The 6397-nt window shown below is 38.6% G+C and overlaps 1 non-coding gene across 1 annotated transcript; it reads left to right on the top strand.

Moving 5' to 3' along the window:
- Positions 1–5877: 5877 nt before the first annotated feature.
- LOC116140414 lies at positions 5878–5984 on the top strand. Its single transcript, XR_004129621.1, has one exon. It is a non-coding gene; the product is annotated as a small nucleolar RNA R71 (small nucleolar RNA).
- The last annotated feature ends 413 nt before the right edge of the window (positions 5985–6397 follow it).

The following is a 6397-nucleotide window of genomic DNA, read 5'->3' as shown; positions in this document are numbered from 1 at the left end:
AACTCTAATTCGCTCAAAATGCACGTTTCGACCTGAAACATAAAATATATATAATTAAGTAGCAATTCAGGCATAAACAAACTAAGAAGTATCTAAAATCCGGCCAAAAAGCCTAAATAAAATAGTATAATCCTCGGATTACCAAATACCCCCAAACTAAAGACATGCTCGTCCGAGAGCATCATGTACAAGACACAAAGAAAGAAAAACAATAAACAACCAAAAACTCAAAACAACAAAACTGAAAATGATAAGACAAGAATTCGACTCAAACTCAAAATAAGAACTACCTAGAATTTATACAAATCTCAATAATTGTTGAAAAAATTATTACTAGAAAATGTTCAACACTCGAGGAAGTTATAAGTTGAATTGACTATCTTTCTCTATTGGTCCCCCAAGTAAGTAATCCCCACTTCAGTCCACATTCCGACTTCCCGGATTATTTTATGCAGAAATGCAAAGTTTATCAAATGGCGACAGACTCCATAAGCCTAAGTATCGAACTATTCTCCACTAATGAGGATTAGACATCACTAAAGATCAAAAGGTCTTTACAAGCTTGTAACGTTAGACTCGGTTAGTGGGCTTCAAAGAAAAGAAAAGGATAAACTAAGCAAGAGAACTTGGTTTCCTTTAAGCAAACACCAAGACTTAAATCAACTTCCACTTTCTTCCTCAACCATCACTTAAGATATAAACCATTTAATAACCCTCAAGCTTGTGCACTTCTCATTTTTGCTACTGCAATGCAATTCTCAATTTTTTTTTTTTTTTTTAAGAGACAATAGACTTATCGAGGTTAATTACCCCTCTTATTCTTCTTGCCCTTCTCATAACCCCCAAACTAATCTTTTAATTCGTAAGCATCTCACACAACTCTCCACGCTCTTTATGTTTGCATTAGGTTTAGAGTTCTCTTAAAGGTTGTAGACGTGTTTAGGGTGACAGGTTTGGTTATTATTGGTTGCACAAGAAAAATAGAACAACAATGATTTCCTAAGGCTCAAATGGGTAACTAGGGATAAAATTCATGGTCGGCTGGAAAGGCTCAAACGTTTTGAAAAAAAAAAAAAAACTACCTAAATCACTTCCTCAATAATGTCTATTCCTAGAATTTCGCCTCAAGCATTTCTCAACTAGGTTCTAGAGTCCACCAACATTATCAAGACTTTACCTAATCACATAAAATGTTTCTAAGCATGCCGAAATAATTAAAATGGTGGTTGAACCACTCAACAAACCTTAAGCTAAATTCAATCAACCAACATTAACTTGAAGCAATGCTTAACTTTTTTCAACAATAAAATCCCAACAATCCAATTCTCATCATAGACTTATGTAATTCATCATTGACATACACAACAAAACATGAAAACAACTAAACACAAATAAAAAATGGTTCAAATTTTTCCTACCCCTAAACTAAAGATGAAATTGTCCCCAATGTCACATTATGCACAGTTTAGGAATAGAAAAACAGAATTTACAAAGGTACAAGATAGTTCCCTAATTAATCTGTGAAGTCGGAGTTTCGCTCACAGCAAGCACACCCGTTCCTTGACTTTCTCATCACCACAATATGTAAAACAATTGAAATTCTGTGGTGTCCACTGTGTTAGAAAATTTCACTGACTAATATGAAAATATTACAATCCTAATCTCGCCCTTATGACTACTAAGAAGTTCAAACAAAATTAAAAAATCCACACAAAAAGAAAAACTAGGTTTAGTGTACAAAATAAAAGACAATACAACTGAAAATAAAAATAAACTACAAAACAGGTGCTTAGGTTTATTCTTCAGCCTCCTCTTCTTCTTCGGTATCTTCCTCTTCTTCGGAGCCCATCCATTCCTCAGAATCCCATTCTGCCCATTGGAAGCTTGAAGTATCAATGTTGAGCTTGGTGAAGCTGTTGTGCTGCATATCATACATCATCTGGGTCTACTCTACCAGCCAATTTTGACTTCGTTGCATCCGTTTCATCTTACCCAACATCTACTGCATCAGCTCCTTGATTGTGGATGTTAAACTGGATGATGTGGCAGCTTCTATGGTTCTTTGTCTTTTTGTTCCGGAGCTAGGTTCTTCTCTAAGAGTACGCCCAAGTAGTTTCTGATAGTAGGCGGTGTCGAGAACTGGGGCAGGATGGATAAGTGGTTCATCATTCGTCTTCTCTACTCCTACTTAAGTGCACAACTCAGTGATGAGATGTGGGAAGGGGAAGCTCCCTCGCCCTGGTTGGGCTGCATTCCATATACTTGTCATGATAATACTCCCCACATCCATTCTCTTTCCAGTGGCAATGGAATAAAGCAATACCGCCTTATCAAAAGTTACTGAACTATAATGTCTCCGGAATCATCCTCGCACACACAAAGTACTGCCACAACCTAGTTGTCGATATCAGATTAGTTCCCTTGATGCTCTTCTTTCCCTTTTTCGAAACCTCCCAAGGGGTATCCGGTTTTGTTATGACCTGAAGTATCTCATCCTCTTGAAATTTTTTCTTCTTAAATTCCAGATACTCATCACGGTCAATCGAAGGCAAGTTGTAAAATCGTTGATGACCTTCGCATCAATTGGCACATTAATACCCCTCACAAACACATGCCCAAGATCACAGTCAGGGAGGTTGGCATAAAACTCTCTCACTATCGGCTCTACGGCCGCATGTCCGGGTTCACTCATAAATGAATCCCATTTTCTCCCTTGACTCCACTCTCCAGCATAGATAGTGGTCAAACCCCGCTCGACAATAAACCCCTTATCCTTCCTTTTGATTGCTCCTTCATATTGTTGCCGAGCCTTGTCACTCACAAATCTATTGTCTACTTTTTTTTCCTTTTGCTTTAGCCTTGGACGACACTTTGAGCAGCATTTTTTGTTTGACTCTAATATACCCCAAAACTAAGATTCTAACAAGACAATTCAACTCTAAATACATTACTATTGACCACAATCACTCCTGCAAAAGCACCAAAATTTTGAAAAATTGCACCTAGACCCCCAAAATCACTCTTCTTCCAAACTCAACAAAACACTCCCAAATTGAAAACCTAACCTCCTCAACACCACACAAATCAAGACCCACACTTCTTTAATCAAAATCAAAGCACAAACAACACTAAAAATCCACAACTCACGTAAACAATTAAAATCTCAGATTCAAAACTCTAATAATCGAAATTGATCAATTTAAAGTTTGGAGGACTCGAAATCTTACAAATCCCAAGATGTATTCACTACCAATTTAACCAAATTTAGCCTAGATCGCAAGATCCCCAAATTCTTGAACCCAAGGGTTTCCAAAAATTTTCTCCAAGTTTTCACAGAGATCCTTGCTAAAATGAGTTGTTTTGATGTTTGTGAGGGTTAAGGAGTGAGGAAAAGTGATGGAGATTCACTGGAAAAGCTTTGGATTGAAGGTGGAAAAGTTTGGCAATCGGATGTGTTTTGAAGTTTTTCGCAAAAATGAAGAGTCGCGACTCATTATTTATAAAAAGTAGTTTTCTCCGCGGCGAAGTTCTTCGTTCAAAGAAAACAATTCAAACCCAGTCGATGCCTTGGAAAAAATTTCCAGTGCATACAGTGCTGCGGTGAAGAACGTGCTTCGCCGCGGCTTAATTCCCTTAGTCAAATTTCGCTAAACCCTTTCTACCGCGGTGAAGAAAATTGTTTTGCTGCGGCGAAAAATTCCAGAGAGCACGTCGCCTCGACGAAGAACAAATTTCGCCGCGGTGAAATCTGGGACTTTTCGAATTCCTTTTTGTGCAAAATGTGTTTCGCTGCGGCGAAAACTTGAAGTTTTCCTTTTTTTGCCTTGGTTTGATATTTCACCTGAAACACCAAAAAATACACGAAATCAAAATCATTCTAATTCATTAGAACAACTAAACAAATTCAAAGCAACAAACAAATGAAAACACTTGGGTTGCCTCCCAAGAAGCGCTTGTTTATAGTCGAAAGCTCGACTTTCTCAAGTCTTCATGTCAATCCGGACTGTCCAAATATATAATCTCCCGAACATTTTTCTTGCAATGAAGCTTCGCTTTTCAATGATTTTTGAGTTAAGAAATCCATCTCTTAGAAAGATACATGCTCGATCTTGATCCATCTTGGAATGTAGTGTAACATTCTAGGTTATGGTCCCCATCCTCGATTTGATTCGACTTGACCATGCATCCCTTAATTTGCGGATTAGAATTTTCAAGTTAGGAGGTTTCCATTATTGACTGATCCATCGAGTCAATTTTTAAACATGACTCTCTCTTCGGTGGAACTTTCATCGACTCAAGGACATTAAATGTCACTTCTTCATCTTGCATCCTCATGATCAACTTCCCTTCTTGTATGTCGATTAAGGCTCTTCCGATAGCCAGAAATGGTCGTCCCAAGATAAGAGGAATCTCCTTGTCTTCTTCCATATCCAACACAAAGAAGTTTGCTGGAAAAATAAATTTGTCCACCTTAACCAGCACATCTTCAACAATCCCCCTCGGATGCTTGATGGATCTATCTGCAAGCTACAAGCACACGGTTGTTGGTTTTACTTCTCCAATTCCTAGTTTCCTGAAAACAAAAAAAGGCATAAGATTTATACTTGCACCCAAATCACACAAAACTTTATCAAAGGTAATATTTCCTATTACACAAAGGATAGTAAAACTCCCTGGATCCTTGAGTTTCGGGGGCAGCTTTTTCTATAGAATGGCGCTACAGTCCTCCGTAAGCATCACGGTTTCCTTATTGTCCAACTTCCTTTTATTCGACAGAATGTCCTTGAGAAATTTTGCTTAACTCAGCATTTGCGAAAGGAATATTAATATGCAGTTTCTTAAATACCTCAAGAAATTTAATGAACTGCTTATCCTGATTTTCTTTTCTCAGCCTCCGAGGAAAAGGCACCGGAGTATTGTAATGTGCTAGTCCTGGTGGTATCTTGGAAACTGGCAATTTCTCTTTCCTCTGCTTTTGTTAATCTTTCCCAAGACTGGTTGGTTTTTCTTCAGCAATGATCTCTTCATCCAAATTATCCTTCGCTTTACTTGGTGAACTCGCATCATTCCTTTCTTTCTCAACTTCCCCCAAGACTGTTCTACTTCTTAGTGTTATTGCATTCACTTGTTCTCGTGGATTTGTCACTGTGTTGCTCAGTAAGGAGCCCTGTGGTCTCTCATTGAACTTATCGACCAATTGACCCACCTGTACCTCCAAGTTCCGAATGGACACCCCTTGGTTTCTGAAATTTGTCCTTGTCTCATTCATAAAACATGTGGTCTCTTGCATAAACTTTCTGAACATAAATTTGTCAATCTTTGCTCTCCCGGTTGATTGTTCATCCCTGCTTGGTTGTTTGGCATCGTTCTTTGGTTCCATTGATTGTTCTGCTAATTTTGATTGCCCAAGATAGGTTCTGATGATTCCTCCAACCAGGATTATATGTGTTGGAGTATGGATTGTTCGGTTGCCTTTGATTTCTTACCAAGTAGCTAACTTGTTCTGACGATGAAGACGCTAAAGCAAACGTGTTCCCCACTTGACATTCACTGCTCACATGACTACCTACACAAAAATCACAAGTTAGTTGAGGTGCTTGAATAGAGTTTACCTACATACTTCCTAACTGCTTCTAAAGTGTTGTGAGTCGGGTTGAAATGGTCGTGTATGCATCAACTTCATGAAGACCCATAGATTTCTTTGGCTACACCCTCTTATTAGGTCTTTGATAGTTGTTACTTGCCAGAACTTCAAGCAACTCATGAGCTTCTTCAGGTGTCTTATTTTGCAGTGCTCCTCCCGATGCTGCATCCACCATGATTTGCACATTAACCATCAATCCATTGTAAAACGTTTGGACTTGCATCCAAACTGGCAACCTATGTTGTGGACACCTCCTCAATAGTTCCTTGTATCTTTCCCACGCCTCATATAATGATTCAAACTCTTCCTGTAGAAAAGATGTGATATCATTTCTCAATTTTGCTGATTTTGCTGGAGGAAAGAATTTGGTCAGGAACTTCTGTGCTAATTCGTTCCATGTTGTGATCGTTCCTGATGGTAGTGCCATTAACCATCCCTTAGCTCTATCTTTCAATGAAAACGGGAACAGTCTCAATCTGAGGGCATCATCTGACACTCTGTTTGACTTAAAGGTGTCGCAAATCTCTAAAAAGTTTGTAATGTGCAAATTTGGATCTTCCTTCAAATCTCCCTTAAACTATACCGACTGCTGGATCATCTAGATGATTGCCAGATTTATTTTGAAAGTGTTGGCTTGTATAGCTGGTCTAGTAATACTTGACCCACTGCCATCAACTAAGGGAATTGAGAATTCCCTCAATGTTCTATTTTCTGCCATCTCAACGGCTATGACCTCCCGTTCTCTTCTCTCTC

This window comes from Pistacia vera, unplaced genomic scaffold (assembly GCF_008641045.1).
Source record: "Pistacia vera cultivar Batoury unplaced genomic scaffold, PisVer_v2 Contig1108, whole genome shotgun sequence".
In the NCBI taxonomy this organism is placed as follows: domain Eukaryota; kingdom Viridiplantae; phylum Streptophyta; class Magnoliopsida; order Sapindales; family Anacardiaceae; genus Pistacia; species Pistacia vera.
The sequence above is the reverse complement of the archived record's forward strand: the minus strand, read 5'-3'. Positions and strand labels throughout refer to the sequence as shown.